Below are 18,824 nucleotides of genomic sequence, written 5' to 3' on the forward strand. Positions count from 1 at the left end.
TTCTCTTATTTGCAACTCTCTGGGCTTCCTGGATCTGGATGTCTTATTTTCTTCCCCAGGTTAGGGATGTTTTCAGCCAATTATTTCTTCAAATAAGATTTCTATCCCTTTTGCTCTGTCTTCCTCTGGGAGTCATATAATGAGAATATTAGTCTATTTGATGTTTTATGTTTCTTAAGCTATCTTCACTTTTTTTTATTCTTTTTGTTGTTGTTGTTGTTGTTTTTCTGATCTGATTGTGTGAGTTCCACTGTGCCATCTTTGAGCTGTCTTATCCTTTCTTCTCCTTCCTCTAATCTACTGTAGAACCCTTCTAGTGTGTTTTCAGTATAGTCATTATTCTTCAGCTCTGTGAATTCTGTTTGGTACTTTCTTGTATTTTGTATGACTTTGTTGAAGTTTTTACTGTGTTTACCCATTCTGTTCCCTAGTTTGGCAAGCAATTTTTTTTTTATTACCAGTGTCTTGAATCCTTTATCAAGTAGATTTCTTCTCTATATTTCATCAAGATCTTTTTCTGAGCTTTTATCATTTTTGTTTGTTTGATTAGAACATATAGCTGTATTTCTTCAGTTTGCTTGGCTCTCTGTGTTTCTTTGTATTAGCAAAACAGCTACCTCAAGAATAATTTCTAAGTTCAGTACAATATACCTACATAGGGCCTTTTCAATAGAATGTTTATTATATTTATATTTAGTATATCCAGTAACATATTTAAGTGGATATTCTGGCAGTTTAAATTCAAATTATTTTTCTTCTGATATAAGTATGTACTTTTTATATTTTGCAGATTGTGTGTATGATGTAGTGACATAAGGTGAAGGCTTTGGTGTTTCATATCCTGCATTCAAAATGTAGGCACTTCCTGGAATTACAGTGTTAAGAATGGTACTTAATTGTGCCATAGTTCTCTCCTAACTAGGATGGGATAGTATAATCCATTTTTTTTTGGATGATTGTTGTCATGATTAAATTAGATAATTAAAAAAAAATATTCAGCATAGTGCTGGGACAAAGAGCTGGCAAATACTAAATGGTAGCTACTATAATTATTCTGTTAGCCATTAGCTATCTCTGCTACTTATGATGCATTGTGAAAATAAAAATAATATATTTTGTAGATGTTGAATCACTTAAGCTAAAGGTCAAAACTAGAGCATTTTCAGGAACAGTATGGAAAGGCTGTGAACTGGTATTTTACAAATATTCCCTGTGGTTGAGGGTCATTCCCAGAAGTTGCCTCAGGAGGCTAAGTAGCTTGGTCCTGAAGGTATCATGTGCTGGTATCGTTTATAGTCTGCTCTGTGTGTCATTCAAGTCCACTCGCTTCATATGGCAAGTTAACACCACCTGGAAGAGTTGGCTTATCTCTTTTCATGGAGAAACTTATGTGAAGGTGATTGGAATAATTAGAGCGCTTTTATTTATAGCTACTCTCAAGACCTCAATACATTATCTCTCTTATGTACCTTCCATTATGGATATCATCTTCCCATAGCTAGCACCTCTGTTTATCTAGTCTAGTTGGTTTAACTGGTAGGGTGACTCAGATTATGATCCCTAAAGGGTCTGAGCCCTTTGTCATTTTGCCATGCTTATCCATTTACCTTCAAATTGGGCAGGGAGTAAAGAAGAATTTCCTTAGTGGCTTATCTGGGTGCCATACATATTCTTCCTTATCCCCATAGTGTAATTTCAGTCCTACACTCTCCTAATGATTAGAGTTAGCTCTTCCTGCCATGAGTTAAAGTGACCAGATGGCAACCATATTTTAAGATTTCACGGCACTTTCACTGTGTCCTCATAGAAGCAGGAAGAAGCAGGTTTCTTCTGGGAACCAGGTGCTCTGTAATCACAGAAAATAAAATTTTAGGAACAGGAAGTACAGATACTCCAAGTGGGAAATTGAGAGTGATAATAAGTAGGGCAACTACACAGTTCCCAGACACATGTATTCTGTCTACTGGGGACAAAATACCATGGGATGATCATGGATCTAAAATGTATACTACTTTCTGAGGTATGGTGTCCCATCATACTTTCTAAGATATCATTTCTAAGATGGCACTTCAAATATTTCTTCAAAGGCCATTTTAAAGTTGTATCAGCCTAGGAACTTCTGGACTTTGATGTCGTCATAGGACCAGTGAGATGCATAGTCATGAGCCCACTGCTGCATATCTTCTTGGTCCGTGATGAAATTATGTGGATGGGAAGGGCAAATTAATATCTGGGATTGTGTTGATTTCAGTTAAAATGAAACATTGTCCTTTAGAGAATAGACATTCAATGTAATCAATTATTACCAAGTTGCTAGTTGATCTTGAAAATTGTATCAGGTGCTTGGCATTGTTCTCTGTTGTTGGCACGTTGAACATTCAGCAGCAGCAGTACCTAGATCAGCCTTGGTGAATAAGTGAATAACAGCCCATACTGTTGAGTCTGTGCATTATCTCCATCTCAGCCACATTTGGCCAAATCATTCTGTTTACTTGGTTATTGCTTCTTTTATGGCAGAGGCTCTCTGGAGGGCATCAATGTACAAAAGTTTTCACATTTTGTGCTTTTTCTTTAAATCTATCTGCATGTTTCTTTCCTGGCTCTTTTTTACTTTGCTATTCCAATTTTTCTTTTTACAGGCTCCTGATAAATTATCCAAGTGATATTCACCATTGCTCATGAGTCTGCTTATATTCTTACCATGGGCCATTTCTCTTTCCACACAAAGTAGATGATCAGGTACCCTACCACAAATTCTGTCCATTGGGAAGATTTCCCTTCACTGCTATCACTCAGTGCCATGTTAAAGTGGGCTGGGTAGCAGTAGTCCATTTTCATGGACTTCCCACATATTGAACCCTCCCTCCCACATGCAGAGACAACACATCCCTACACTAAGCTCAGATTGTTTTCTTCTTCCCCTTCTTCCCCTATCCCTTATGGGATATCTTCCTTTTTTTTTTTTTTAAGATTTTATTTATTTATTTGACAGAGATCACAAGTAGGCAGAGAGTTAGGCAGGAGAGAGGTGGAAACAGGCCCCCTGTGAGCAGAAAGCCCGACATGGGGCTTGATCCCAGTACCCTGGGATCATGACCTGAGTTGAAGGCAGAGACTTTAACCCACTGAGCCACCCAGGTGCCCCATGGGATATCTTCCAATAAGGATATGTGTGGATATGTGCATGTGCTTGTACACATGTGCACATACATACACACATACACACACACATACTCTGAGGAAGAGGCATTGGTACAATAATAGTGGATGACAACCATCTCTACTGCATATTTGTTCAGGTTACTTGTGTCCTGTGGCACTGTTAATGCCTGAGAATGCCAGGTATACCATTTCCATTTTATAGTGAATTGCTATTGGGCCCATCCAATTCTAGGGTTTGGTGAGTCAAAGAGAACCAAACTCACAATGAGTAGTTCTGGTAACATGGTCAGTTAATGCCACATATTCAAAGGCTCTGCATGTATTTGAGCCCAATTGCAGATTGGGAAATATCTTTCTAAATAGTAATAGGTCTTCACTGCAGATATCATGAACTTTCTCCAGAATCAGGGAGTCAATATTGGGATTCTTCTGTTGAGTCTGACATAATTCCACAAAGTAAATTTAAAAAAATTTTATTTTATTTTATTTTACTTTACTTTACTTATTTTATCTTATTTATTTTTACCACAGATGTCTCTGTCCACAAGGTATGAAACATGACAGCCTCTTATATTACCAGTATATGGACTACAGGCGTATTCCCAAGTATGGTTTATATTATCTCCAGAATCCACAGAGGCTACTACATTTTTGAGGCAATGATTTATTTATTTATTTTTATTTTGGAGAGGATAACCTGGCATGCTCTAGACCACTTTCTCTGAAAAGCTACACTGTTGTGGAATTCTGAATCATCATAAGATTAATTTTTCTCTGCAACTCATATGTCTTATTAACATTTTCTTATTCACCTTCTTGCCAGTTTTCACTCACTGATCCAATTAGCAAGATATCAATGTAGTGGTCAAATGTTCTTCTGAATACTCAGATGGTCTAGGTCCCAGTGGGAAAATTAACATAGTTCCAGGACAAGGCTGTATATTCTTGTCTGCCCCTCTTGAATGTGATTTGTTTCTAAGCTAGTTTCCTTTTAAGTATAGAAAAGTGTAAATTTTCCAGTTTCATGACCATATACCATGTATCTAAGGTTACATTAATCTGTTCTAGCAAAGATATCACATCTGTGAACCAACTTCAATTGGGATGACTACCTCATTGAATTTATGGTAGTCCACTTTCATCTTCTAGTATCTATTTGGCTTTTATAGGGGCACATCTGGTAAACTAAAGGAGATGAATTAAATATGAATATGATGGAGACCATGACCCTGCCTCACTTAAATCTTTATGTGTAGTACTGATCTCTGCATTCCCCAGAGTGTGATAATGCTTTTTATTTACTTTCTTGGCCTTCTCCACTATGATATCTCCTATCCCACAGGCCAAGGAATCAATGTGGAGGTTCTGCCAACTACCACATATATTCATTCCAATTATACGTTTAAAGATTTTATTTTTATTATTTATTTGACAGAGAGAAATCACAAGTAGATGGAGAGGCAGGCAGAGAGAGAGAGGGAAGCAGGCTCCCTGCGGAGCAGAGAGCCCGATGCGGGACTCGATCCCAGGACCCTGAGATCATGACCTGAGCCGAAGGCAGCGGCTTAACCCACTGAGCCACCCAGGCGCCCCCCAATTATACGTTTAAAGACTGAAGAAATTATTGGTGGGTGAGTCCACAGACTCACTGGATCATTGAGAGTTGTATCTGAGCTAGGACTACATTTGATATCTGTTCTCATATGCCCCTACCTTAAAAGAATGTTATAATGGTGTTCAAGTCACGGAGTAGTGTCAACTCAGACTTATGTCTCACAAGCCTCAGAATGTTTGGATAGTCTTTTCCCTAGAATCTGGTTATATAAGTAGGTCCCTTGGTGAAGGTCTATAGGAATCATTACCATAGCCATTTGTTATGATGTACTGAGATCCAAACCTTGTTGGGACCTGGCCTCTCCTTTACTCAATAGGTTCTGGATTTGAGTATTGACTCAGGTCCAAAAACTGGGTAGGAGATTATCTTTTTATTGTCAAGGCTGCCTCAATCTCCTGATGATCTAGCCATGGTTTCTTTGGCTTTTCTATATTAAACATTATCTATTTTGACCTCTAGGAACTGCATTCTAACCATTCTTTAGCTCTAGGTTGCCTCATGGCTGCCCTTCCAACATTGCAGCTTATTATGATAATTGTACTGATTATGTTTCTGATAGTTAAATGCTACTCCCTAATTCATTTGTTCTATGATCTTGTCAATGCTATTGTTATAAGAGCCTAGTTCTGTAACATTACTAGCCTATAGAGGGTAGCCACTGCTGAGATGTTCAATGATTCCACTGAGACACTATTAAATGACATGTCCTCCCATGGAACACTGGGTTGATGGGTTTTTTGGCTCTCTGCAGTATAGACATTCTAGAACATCCCTTTCTCTGACACTATGATCCCTCTCTCTACTGTTTGCCATATTATTTCTACTTAGTGCAGACTATAATTTTTTTCCAAGTTTACAAGAACCACTCTACTTCTGTGTTATACTGTCTTCTGTAGTCCCTGCCAGGCGAGGAATTCAGTATCATAGGAGGATGCTTCCATAGCAATACCTTCCCTATATAACTTCCTATATCTCCGCATTGATCCAGGACTGACAGATTCCAGCTAATAAGTACCGTCTCAATTCCTGTGAGTGCATATGAGTGCATATATATTGGTGAGGTCCTACAGTTTCTTCAACATGTAATCTCTTTCCTTTCTTGGAAGACCCCACATTTACTCAGCTGGATTATGTCATGGCTTTACCCTAGTTATTGATCTGAAAGCTCATGGAAGTGTCTGTGGTAGGTCTTTGGGAAGAATGCACAGATTTCCTGCAAGTTAGAGTCCTCTGCCTTGTGTTCAAGCAAGGATGGAATACTAGCTGCTCATGGGTCATTTTTGCGGTCTCAGAATGTTCAGGGGAATATGAAGATTCAGGAGTTTCTACTGAATTAACCCAGATGTCCCCATCTCATGACTCACAGTACCATTTTTTATTTTTTCCCCAATTAAGGCCCTGACCTTGAAATAGCCAACCTGCCTTGGTTGAGAATCAAAACTTCTCTGGAGCTCTGCCACTCTTATGATTTATTCCTGAGTCTGGTGCTCAGCTTTTTCTGCATCTGCTGCAAGAGGTAAGAATTTATTTATCTGGTGACATGAACATCCGTTGCATTTATACTTAGCCTTAAATTGGTGATTAATCAAGTTTAGTCTTTGATTATCTTTCTTCACTGCATCTGGAGGCCCCAACATCTGCTATTCTTTTCCATAGTGATAACTGCCTCCTCTTCTCAGCCTCTCAAATACCTTGAGATATTGCACACATGAGTTCATTTCCTTCTACTGATATCACACCTCAGTCCACCAATGGTAAATATTTTAACAATTGCATTGCTTCAGTATACCAGAGGCGATCAGTTTTGCATACAGCATTAGTAATTAGGTTCTCATTGCCAGTCCCAACAGAGAAAAATCCAAATAAAATATGTCAGTTTAGAATCACTTCCTCAGTGCTTCCTTGGTACCAACTTTCATTCATCAGCTTCCCCGGGAAATAAACTATGAAAGACTAGATAAATCCTTTTGAATTTGGTAGAGGGAAAAGCTGAACTGTAACAGATTTGTGATGGAAGCTTTAGCTAATCCTGCAGGAAGCTCTGATGCTGGGCTGGCCCATGCAATACAGCATAGGAGGTAGGTATCTGAACACTCATATCGATTAGTCATTGGCTATGGGTTACCCTAGAGGAGAGGCAATAAACCCTTGGCCATGGGCCATTTTCAAAGAGTGACTTAATCACGTGCCTTTGGCAATGAACACAACACTCTTGGCAGTTGAAAGAATGAGTGATTTAGTCCTGAAGGGGTATCTCTGTGGTGCCCTCACAATACTGCTGCACTTATCTTTTCATTAGTTCTGAAAGTAGATTCAGACAGGAAGCTGGAGTACAAATATTATGACTGAGATTACATTGATTTTAATTTCAAAGGTATACAGAGAGTATATGTTCTCTGGGATACCTTTTTAAATGTCTTTCTTTTGCTGAAGGCATAGAAGTTTACTCAGAAAGTTTTTCTCACTGCTTATTTTTTGTTGTTTTTCTCATTTATATTTCTAAAATGTTTTTTAAAAAATAAGACATCGTGGTTCCTGGGTATAAAAAATAGTCTAATTTCACACAGCATTCTTATAGGTCATTGCTTTCTAGTTGTCATCAAAACCTAAATGAAGGGTATGGACTGAGTCAGGGGGAGCAGACAAGCAGAGGTACCATCAGAGCCTGAATGTTAAGGTGGTTTTGTGGGAGGGCGGAAGGACTTACTTTCCTTTGTGAGAGGGGGGCTTTGGAACACTTGAATTTGGATAGATAGACATTGTATATTTTAACTCCTGTGGTTATTAGAGATGTATTTTTGTATTGCCTTTTTAATTTCTTTAATTTCTTTCAGTTTTCTTATTTCAATTTATACCAGCATCTAGACTTGCCGTAGATCAAGTTACCAACTGCTTTCATTGTGATTATTTATTCCCAGCTGCTGTTTGAGGTAAGACCTGGTTGATGCTAAGTATGTTTTAGTTTTAAACTGAAGAGACTTGACATGCATAATTTAGTAATCCATAATAAAAAGTTTAAGACATTTTTAAAGAACTGCCTTGATATTTTGAGCTCTTTATTGGTGGCATGTATTATCTATTATTATATGGAACATACTCTATCTTTGCTGAAAAAGCTAAAACATGTGCTTCTCTTTGAATTTTGAAATAAGTTCTTTACAGCTTTTCTCAAAAGTACCGTGTGATACAGAAAAAAGGAAATTGCAGGTCTGTTTAGCAAGAAACTGATTTTAATTTTAGTTATAAGTGCCACACCCATTTTGCTTGCGTGCTTTGAAGCATAAGTAATTGACTTTCACCAGAGAGTTAGAATCAAATGAAGTTCCTTTGTGTGAAAAGAATTGTGCTGCATCTAATACTCTAAAGTGGAAAGAAGCAAGGATACTAATTATGAAAGCATGTAAGTTTTGGTCTATTGCCATGTTGTATAACATTATTAAAATTTTAAATTCTCACTTTAGCTACAGAACAAGGATGCATCTAGAGTTATGCACAACTGGGGAGGTGAGAATAGGTAGGAAGTCCTATCAATAGTCACGTATAATAGTCTCTGGTGAGGAGTAAATGAATTTATGTTTTCTAATGAGTGGAATATATTAGGGCCTACAAAAAAATGCTTATGTTTTTGTGAGTTTTCTAAAAGAAGATACTGACCTAAAGTGAACACGGATGAGGGTCTGCCAAGACGCTGGCTCTGGCATGTGGAAAGGAGGTATGGGGAATGACAGAAATTATAAAGTGAAGGACCATATGATTTAGAACTGGCTAGAAGTTTGGGACAATAAAAGAGAGGAATTAAAGGTTCTGAAGTTCCAGTCTGTATAAGTAGGGGAATGTTGATTTTGTTAATTAGTACTGTATCAGAAATGTAGATAATATAGGTTATGGATGAAGAGGAGTTGAAGAATATTCAGTTTGAGATGTTAATGGTCATTCAGATCAAACTGGCCAACACACGACTAGGAATTAATACAAAGAGGAGAAGCTAAATGCAGATGTATTAATTTTGTAGAAGAAAAAGGGATAAAAATCTGAAAAGAGAGAAAGAAGGCAGTGAAGGAGCTCATGAGGGCTTCTTTGTAAAGGAGAAAACTTACTGAAACTGGTATCTCCTCATACCTTAGACAAAACTCATAATGACCCCAGACCTAGGCCTAGAGAAGAGTCAGAAACAAAGGCATTTCCTCCTTCTGTGGCCATATATTCTCTCATTATTGCATGCTTTTGTTTTCTTGAAAACAAGTCTTCACTGCGCATTTTTTACAAAGTTCAAATGTTGATACCTCAAGTCACAACTCTATGTCACTTCTTTGTTCAAATGACTGAAAAGAGCTGACAAACCCCATGTTCCAACTCTTGATTCCCAAGAGAGGCCCTGATTGACCTAATTCTTATCACATGATGACTCTGGTGCAAGTAGCTGCGTCCAGAGAGAGACTCTGGTAGACCTTGATGTCATGTAGGTGTATAGAATGATTTAAAGAAAGGCCAAGTGGTTAATGGCTTCAGGTGCAGAAGATAGTTGTGGAAGATTTGCGTTTTGTACAAACTTTATTCATGCCCAATAGAAGAGGAATTTTAGTAGCATTCTGGGGCTGGAACCAGATAGCAAGAAGTTGAAGAATGGACTCATGAGGAAGTAGAGACCATAGGTGTACTCTGTGCTTTGGAAGACTTTGGTGGAATTGCAGTAGCCTGAGGCGATAAAAGCATTTATTCTAGTCTTTTAAAATTTGAGATATTTTTGTCTGTGTAAAATGGTATCTCATTTTGTTTTTTAATTTGGATTTTTCTGATAATTAATGCTGTAGAACAAATTCCATATGCTTATTGGCCAGTTAGAAATCAGTCTGATGTGGTCACTAATTACTAATCCATTATATTACTCTTAAGGAGTATCTTGGCATTGGAATGAATTTTTGGATAGGTCAGAAGTAATAAAACTGAGCAAAATGAGCTAGCATCACCTAATCATCTATGAAAACTACCTTGTGAACAGATTTTTATTGAGACACTAAAGATCTAGAGATCTTTAGATTTCATTAATTAGATACGTGGACATCTAATCAATGTACCAGTTAGCATCAGACATATTTTTGGCTGAAAAACTTAATTGTATAGACAGTTCTTTTAGAAATACAATAATATCTTCCAAATTTGGACCTTATTCTTTCAGAATGTGTGATAATGACTTCATCTAGGAAAGTATTAAATTTAAATTAAGAACAGGATAACTCCTTTCCTTTTCCAACCTACTAACATTTAGGTTGGCTTCTGTTTATGGTTGAACAGGTTAATGATAATAAATTAGTTTATTCATTACTTTTATTTCCAATGAAAATAATTAAACAGCTATTAAATATCAGGTACTTTGATAAATTTTATTAGGGAAAACATGCAGAAATGGGGGATTATATTACCTCCAGATGCAGGCTTAGTACATGTAATGCAGTTTAGTAAGGGTGTGCATATACTTCAGAGAGCGTATCCATGTTTTCCAAATGAGTTCATGACACAGATGGAAGAATGCATTAACTCTGTCTGGGCCATCAAGGAGACCTCTATCTACAGGGAGGTAATGCCTGGCCTGGACATAGAATTCAACTACCTAAGTAAGAAATTCAAGACACTCTAGCTGTGTTCATGAGTTTCAGCTTAAGTAACATTTTGTTGGAGTAAAAGAGGGAGTGATAAGGAATAAAAGGGATATTACTGAAACCAAACAATGTGTCCCACCAAGAAATATTATTGATGTGTTATTATCACTTTATCTTACACATCTTGCAAACATTCCAGTGAAATAGGTCATATCATTTGTGGTCCATAGATGAGAAACACAAAGTTTCTGTGGCCCCAATCTTTGTTTCAGAAATGTTAAAATGTAAAAATGTATGTCTTAGAATCAATAAAATGCAATAAAACCATTGTGAGTTTCTTATCTCCTCCTTTAGAGTACATAACATTTTAAAAGAATTACCTTTGAGCTAGACAGAATAGTACAAGTGGAAAAAATGCTCTGATGGAAATCTTATTTTTGCTTATTAATAACACTAACATTTTGAATATATCTGATATTCCAAGAACTGCTCCAATTTTTCCTTAGTCCTTACAGGAACGTGAGGAAGTGGTACCATTATCTCATTTGTCAGACACAGGAAGTGAGGAACAGAGAGGTTAAACTCTGTGCTCACTATGCCCAGCTGGTGTGTGGCAGAGCCATGATTCAAAGCAGGCTGTCCGATTAAGCCTCCACCCGGTGCTCTTCCTCTAAAGTAATGAATGGTGTGTATTGGAACTCAGCTGTGCACCAAGTAAAATACACCTCTTGCTCACTAAGGATGGAGGTGTTCTTTGATAGAACTGATGGCATCCTGCTTGAACAATGTGTTGTATGGTTTGGGACCATGCAAAAATTGTTCAGATTCTAGCCCTATTGCTTGAATAAGTGTTGAGTAAATTGCTTAGGATCTCTGGGTCTTGGTTTTCTTGTTTTTAAAATGAGAGTAATATTTTACCTGGAGGTTGTTTTGAGGACAAAGTATTTTAACATACTGAAAATCAAGTAGACATGGCCCATTAGGATAGAGATACCGAAAAGTGTTTGGGAAGCACAGGTGTGTGTGTGTGTGTGTGTGTGTGTGTGTGTGTGTGAGGTGGTTTGCCTTGCAGAAATCTGAGACCCTACGTTGTCATAGGACACTAGACTGGTAATGTGTCCATCCAATGTGGTGGGACAGAGATGTGAAAAACAGAAGTAGCAATGGCTTTTTTCCAGAATAGGTGTTCTTACTCAATGGCCTTACTAAAGTACAGCTAAATTTCTAGTAAAAATTCCAACCATGTCAAAATTGCTCACAAGATTTTCTTTTAGAAATCCCTTTTAACATCAAAGGATTTCCAGTTCCAGAAAATTATAGACATTGACTGTAGAAATCAAGGTGAATGTCAAATTATTTAGGATAGAGTTAGATTATCATATCATATTGGAGAAGACTGGGCACAGTAAGAAGTGCCAAACCCTTGGGTTAGATTGCTTTAGAGGGAGGCAGCATAGCGAAGGGAGAAAAACAAACAAAAATCCTCAGTGAAGTCAGTGCAGGTGACCAGCATTTTCTTTCTAGTTCTGCCATGTGAACTCAGGCTAGTGTTTTAACCTTTCTGGGTTTTCACTGATGCTGTGTCCAATTTGAGGATTAGTTCTCTCTGGATTCCCCAAACCCTAGGATCCTGTAGAGAGGCTATATGGGCTGTAGCTCACATGGAAGCAGCAGGTAACATGGGACTCTGGCTGTATTCCCTTAAGTCAGCCCAAGGAGCTCTGGCTTTGTTAATTGTATCATTGAGTTTCCACATCTGACTTTGTTTGGAAAAACAAAAAAAAAGATGGATTTTAAGGATAAAACAAACAAAAAACACATAACTCGGCTCTGGGACAATAGCGTTCCAAGTTGCTTATCTGTGCTGTACCCTGTTCTCTGTGTATGTAAGTGGGCAGAAGATGCAAAGTGTGAAATAGACAGTTTTTACCCTTGAGTAGTGTAGCTAGGAATAGGGCAAGGCCATGCTCAAGATAGTGAGTTGCCGAAGCTTATTATAAGTTTCTCAGTCTCTCCTTTTCTTTCTTTTTTTTTTTTTTAATAATTAATTTTTTTTAATTTTTTTTATAAACATATATTTTTATCCCCAGGGGTACAGGTCTGTGAATCACCAGGTTTACACACTTCACAGCACTCACCAAAGCACATACCCTCCCCAATGTCCATAATCCCACCCCCTTCTCCCAAACCCCCTCCCCCCAGCAACCCTCAGTTTGTTTTGTGAGATTAAGAGTCACTTATGGTTTGTCTCCCTCCCAATCCCATCTTGCCATTTGCGACAACATGGATGGAACTAGAGCGTATCATGCTTAGCGAAATAAGTCAAGCAGAGAAAGACAGCTATCATATGATCTCCCTGATATGAGGAAGTGGTGATGCAACATGGGGGCTTAAGTGGGTAGGAGAAGAATAAATGAATCAGTCTCTCCTTTCTGACCTACCCTCCTACTTGTCTCTTTTGGTAGTGGATTCTTCCTATCCTCACGTTGTGTTCTCTGTCTTTGTGATCACTCTTCTATGCTTAGGGAACATTCTCATAGGCCCTTTTACCAAGATACAGAATGTCTGATAAGCATTAAAACATAGGGTCCCCTTGGGGTGCCTGGGTGACTCAGTGGGTTAAGCCTCTGCCTTTGGCTCAGGTCATGATCCCAGGGTCCTGGGATCGAGCCCCACATCGGGCTCTCTCCTTAGCGGGGAGCCTGCTTCTCCCTCTCTCTCTGCCTGCCTCTCTGCCTACTTGTGATCTCTCTGTCTCTCTCTGTCAAATAAACAAATAAAATCTTTAAAAACAAACAAAAAACATGAAAAAAATAAAAAAATGAAAATGAGATTTTCATTTCAGCAAGGACCAAAATCTTAAATAAAGGGAGTAAAGCTCTAATAGTAGAAACTGGTATAGATTCTTCTTGAAGAGGCAGTTCTTCTTCAACCATAGTACGTAGGAAACCATCTTTTTCTCTAGGGTTGGTCTTTATGGGCTTAATAGTAGAGCATGGTATTGAATAATAAGGATTCCGAAGTCAGTTTGGTTTAAATTCTAGCTACATAACTTCCTAGCTGTGTGGCTTTGGGCTAGCTACCTAGGTTCCCAATTTCTCAGTTTCTTGATCTGTAAAATGGGGATTAACAACAATACCTATTGCAGAGCTTGCAATAAAATTTTAATGTAGTAACCTATACAAAGCACTCAAGACAAAAGTATGACCTAAAATAAGCATTAAAAATGGAAAATGGGCCCTGAGTGTTATACACAACTGATGAATTGTTGAGCGCTGACTACATAAGAAACTAAAGATGTACTGTATAGTTGTCTAATTGAACATGATTTTTAAAAAATGGAAAATGTGTAAAAGAGCTATGTGATGAGTAGAAGATAATTAAGGACTAAATATCATGGTCCAGGTTATAAAAGTTATATGAAAAAGAGAAGATAACAGAATAATTAAAGAAACTTTAGTGGAAAAGATTAGTCTTGATCTATCCTTTAAATGATTGAGATCAGTATAGCTGGAGGATATTCTAGGCAGGGTAAGAGCAAGAATAAAAGAAGCAATGAAAGAATAAGTGCATCCATGGAACCAGAAAGCAGTCCAGTGTAGAGGGTACGCAATAGTATTTAATAGGAGATTAAAAAGAAAAAAAAAAGTATGTAGGGAAATTTAGGTAGAAATCAGTTCTTGGCATGGTTTAGAATGGTGGGGAATATTATTTGAGGTTATTAAGATATTAGAGTATTACTTGTTTAAAGTAAGGAGAATGTACATTATTACTATAGTGAATGAGTCAAGTTTTGGAGTTAGGATTCCCAGGCAATTACTTTAGCAATTCAGAAACTTAACCATCGTTAACCATGAACTGCAGATAATAACTTCACTAAGCTACCCTGCAGAGCATAGGAGTTGATAAACACAAAAGTACTTTGTAGATTTCAAAGCTCTTATAGCCATATCAGTACTTGATATGATTATTTACTCCTAAAGTAGCAGCAGGGGGGGGTGAGTAAAAAATGTAGATGGACTATAGTTGGATAAAGAAATTCACATAATATTTACTTACCGAAAATAAAAAGACACAGTTCATTTAACCTTCATTCTTGGGGAAATGAGTCTTTCTGTTTATTTTTTTAAGAATAATTTATGAGCTTAGGATCAACCTCTTAATCAGTTTCAGGTTTGATCATTTTTGTTAAAAGAATTTTGATACATAAATACCCAGTTCACCTACTTTAGTGCATTTGGTAAGAAACATAAAATTGTTTATTGATCTGACAATGCTTTAAATTAATTCTGGTAAGGATTTAGCAATAAGTTACTGTTTAAAGGTTCATTAGCTCTTTTAGCTCAGTAGGGCACCCAGCTTTATAGTCATATTAAATAGCTCTCTTACAAAATGAATTTAACATACCTGTGAAATGTATTTTACCTCCCATTCAAGCTTAGTATGTTTTTCAGAGCTAATAAACTTGCAGTCTGAATCTGGGGTTGGAGTCAGGTTGTGTTTCTTGTTAATTACATGACCTAAGTCAAATTTCCTAAAAACTTGAAATTGCAGCTACTTTATCTGGAAAATAATAATACATAGCTTACACAGTTATGGGAGTTAAGTGAAATGGGATAAATTTTAGAAAACTAGACACACGTGGTGCTTGGCACATAGTAACAATGAAATACTATTACTAGCCTTTCCGTAAGAATGTAGTCTAATATTTTAATCTCTCTCAAAGGTCTTCTCAAACTCTTTAATCTTACCCCCCAAACTTTATTAACAAAATTTGTGTGTGGCTGTGTTAATAAAGGTAATAAAGGTAATACTGGGGCGGGGGGAGTGTAAGATTTTGCATACAGGTAGTTGAGAATCATATGATGATATCCTGGTCTCTCCCCATCGCCTTAACCCCCTTTCCTCATAAAGGGAACTTCTCAACCTAAGTTTCAATACTTATCACATTCTGTCACCATTTTGCCCATCCAGGCATCTCTCCCTGTGGTCCCCATCTTTCTCCAAGGTAGATACTTCTCCCTCTTTGGACAGGACATGATGTTTATGATATATGCATTTTTCTCAGACTACATCTCTTTCTCTGGATTTTTAAAGTCCAGCACAGCTATCTCGGGCTTCTTGGATCTCCACTGTTTATCTATTAACTCATGGACTATTTGTCTATTCATTCACTTATATAGTCACTCATTTGTACAACAAAACATCATGAGTTTACTATGTAATTTGTGATATGGATATTTAAAGTTAAAAAGAACATGACCTTAGCTTTCCAAGAGTTGACAGTCCGATTTGAGAGATAGAGACACAGATAGCGTATTTTACATAAATAATTACTGTCAGAGTTACCATAAAAAAGGTACACTGAAGGCATTGTGGGAGCCCACGGTAAGGAGTGCTGACTCTGAGGAGGTCAAACAGGTTGATGTTGATCCCTGCTAGGTCTAGGATATATAGATATTGTAGAGATGTTCATGAGAGATACATGTGAAGGTAAAGGAAAGGATAAGTTATTGGTTGCAGAAGGAACAGCATGGAAAAAGGCACACTGGTGAGGCAACAGTATGGTAATCAGGAAATGTTAGACCTCAGTGTGGCTGGGGCAGATGTGCTAGTGGGAGTGACAGAGAATGCATTTGCTGAAACTGGCAAAGTTTTAAGTAGGAGGACTTACATCTTTGATTAAGTTTAGAGAGGGGGTTTGAAAGAAGGGCCAGGTTAGAGTTGGGAAGACCACAGAGAGTACAATGATAATAGTTCAGGTGAGAAATTGTGGAGTTCAGAACTAAGGCATTACTAGCAGGATGAGGCGACATATTCATATCAGTTTGGACCCAGGATGGATCATATGGAAGCTGGAATGACTCCTGGGTATATGTCCTGAGGAATTAGACAACTATAATAATAATTATCTATAATCATGAGATTAATAATTCACAAAAATGACTAGGTTGGATGGAGTTTAATTTGGGGCAACCAGATGAAGATATTTAGTAAGTGGCTGAAGTGGAAGTCAATTCGTTTTTTTTTTTTTAATTAGTTTAAATAAATATACACCTGTGAAACCATCACCACGGTCCATGCCACAAACATATCCGTCATCTCCAAAAGTTTCCACCCACCCTTTTTTAAATTACTATTTTGTGATATGAATGCTTAACATAAGATCGACCCTCTTGGCAAACATTTTATGTATATAATACAACATTATTAACTCTTAACACTATGCTATACAGCTGATCTCTAGGCTTTATTTCTCTTATATAACCAGAACTTTGTACCCTGAGGCCAATTATTCAGTGAACATTTATTGAGAGCTTATCATGCATGTTGAGACAAGTTATAGTTTTTATCCTTAAAGAGGACATCATGAGTGGAGAAAGAAAGAAGACTGTAACACAGAAAAGTTCTAATTGCCTACGTACAGGGTTATGGGAGAGTGTGGCAAAGAGAGGACAGCTCAATGTGGGTGGCTGGTGAAGTGTTCACAGGACAAATGATTCTGGAGTTTAAATACAATTTTTATAGACAGGATGGGTGAGATACAAATGATATTCTAGGTAGGAAACAGAAAAGTTACTGAGGCGTGAAGGAGCATAGAGCCCTTAGCCAATAACAAGTCACTTTGTGTGGCTGGAATGCAGAGCAAGTGAGTTTGTAGGTGCAACGGTGGATACAGGCCCTTGGTTTCTTTCTTTCTTTCTTTTTTTTTTTTTTTTTTTTTTTTTGAGGCAGGACTTCAATTCAGTTTGAACTTTCCTGCTCAAAATTTTGCCAACAATTACTGCCTAGAACAATAGTTGTGAGCAAATAATGCAGGTCAGGAAATGCATAGCAATTTCATGAAACATCAGAGGCATTGACAAATTTGTGGCTCTAATTCAAATAAGAAGTACTTTTTAAAAAAGATTTTATTTATTATTTATTTGACAGAGATCACAAGTAGGCAGAGAGGCAGGCAGAGAGGAAGGGAAGCAGGCTCCCTGCTGAGCAGAGAGCCTGATGTGGCTCTATCCCAGGACCCTGAGATCATGACCTGAGCCAAAGGCAGAGGCTTTAAACCACTGAGCCACCCAGGTGCCCCAAACAAGAAGTATTTGTTTTAAGGTTTGATAGACTCAGAATCTTGGGTTGAATGATTAGTAGAATAGTTTAATGTGTGAAAGTTGGTTTTAAAATAATTTCCTTTCCTTCCTCTCACTTAAATTTCCAAAGTCTTCTCTCCACAAGGAAAGGTTGTCTAGGGGTACAATAAGTATTTTTAAAATTTAATTCAAGAGTCAATTTCTCGACATTTTTATTAGCAGAAAACAGGTCCTGGCTTGTAATTATGAATGAATATCAAATTGTTTTAGACAAGAGGAATTAGACTCTTTAACTGTTCATGAAACCCCAAAGACAAGGACTTCTTTAGAATCTGTCTCTTTCTCTCCTCCATCTTTATGCTTCCCTTTCTCACTTTTGTTGCTCTGTTTCTTGTAAAACTTGGCTCCTGGCCAGAACATGTTTTCCCCCTGAGTCCCTGAAGAATGCAAGTGAAGTAAACATGGCAGATTTTCAAGCAGAGGGAGCTTATAAAGAGTCAGCCAGCTCCTAAAACCATATGCAGTTTATGATGTATTCTTTAAAGAATTACATCAATTATTTACCTACCCAAATATGTAGTTCAATGTTAGCGAAGGCTTTTGGCTGTTACCATTACTCTATGGTATCTTTCAACTGTAAAATAGTTAAGTTTAGTCCCACCAAATTTTATTTGAATACTACCACATAAAAGGTGTGGTACTGGTGAGCCAGGAAATTGAATGTAAACTTTGGTCTCTTCCTTCTTCCTTTGCTTCTTCTTCTACTTCATGTAATTCAAGAAACTAACCATCATAAAGATTAGTTGCTGGTGTGGTCACATGCATTGTAAAATACTGAATCATTGGATGAATTATATATGACCAGTTTTTGGTTACCCATGGGCACATCTAATTTGTGGCACAATTTCCTTTTGTAATTTGGTACCCGATCTCTTGTCAGAGTTCTAGCCTAGGGTTGGGTTCCCCGGCATCTGCCATAAGGCTGTGCCAGTTGATTGGGATGGCTCAACTCTTCCAAGTCATGTCCTCTCAAAATTTGGATATATTATCTGTGTTTTCAAATGTATTTCCTCTTGGTATTTATTTCATCATATGAAATATTTCCCACTTGGGTTACTTTATTATTTAAGGAATTCCCAGTCATTGAATACCTAGAAAAAGAAAATGTTATTTGAATAAGAAAAGGTCTTACATACATAAATAATATTAATTTGATGAATTTTGAATGTCTAGGATAGGGAGAACATTAAATTTTGAATGCTTATGCTTATGTTTGTATAAGTTAATGTACATTTAAGAAAGGAAATAAAGTGGAAATGATAATGTCATGTAGTCAATATAGCTTTTAAAATTTGCTTATTTTCT

The 18,824-nt window shown here is 37.3% G+C and overlaps 1 protein-coding gene across 1 annotated transcript in view; it reads left to right on the forward strand.

The window, feature by feature from the left end:
* UNC13C (unc-13 homolog C) overlaps positions 1-18,824 on the forward strand; it is a 612,072-nt gene that overhangs the window by 15,678 nt on the left and 577,570 nt on the right. Inside the window, 2 exon segments of the mRNA XM_032342611.1 lie at positions 6,173-6,293; positions 7,636-7,707. The gene's annotated coding sequence lies outside the window, so the exon portion shown is untranslated.

The sequence above is a fragment of the Mustela erminea genome, chromosome 5 (assembly GCF_009829155.1).
Source record: "Mustela erminea isolate mMusErm1 chromosome 5, mMusErm1.Pri, whole genome shotgun sequence".
Lineage (NCBI taxonomy): Eukaryota > Metazoa > Chordata > Mammalia > Carnivora > Mustelidae > Mustela > Mustela erminea.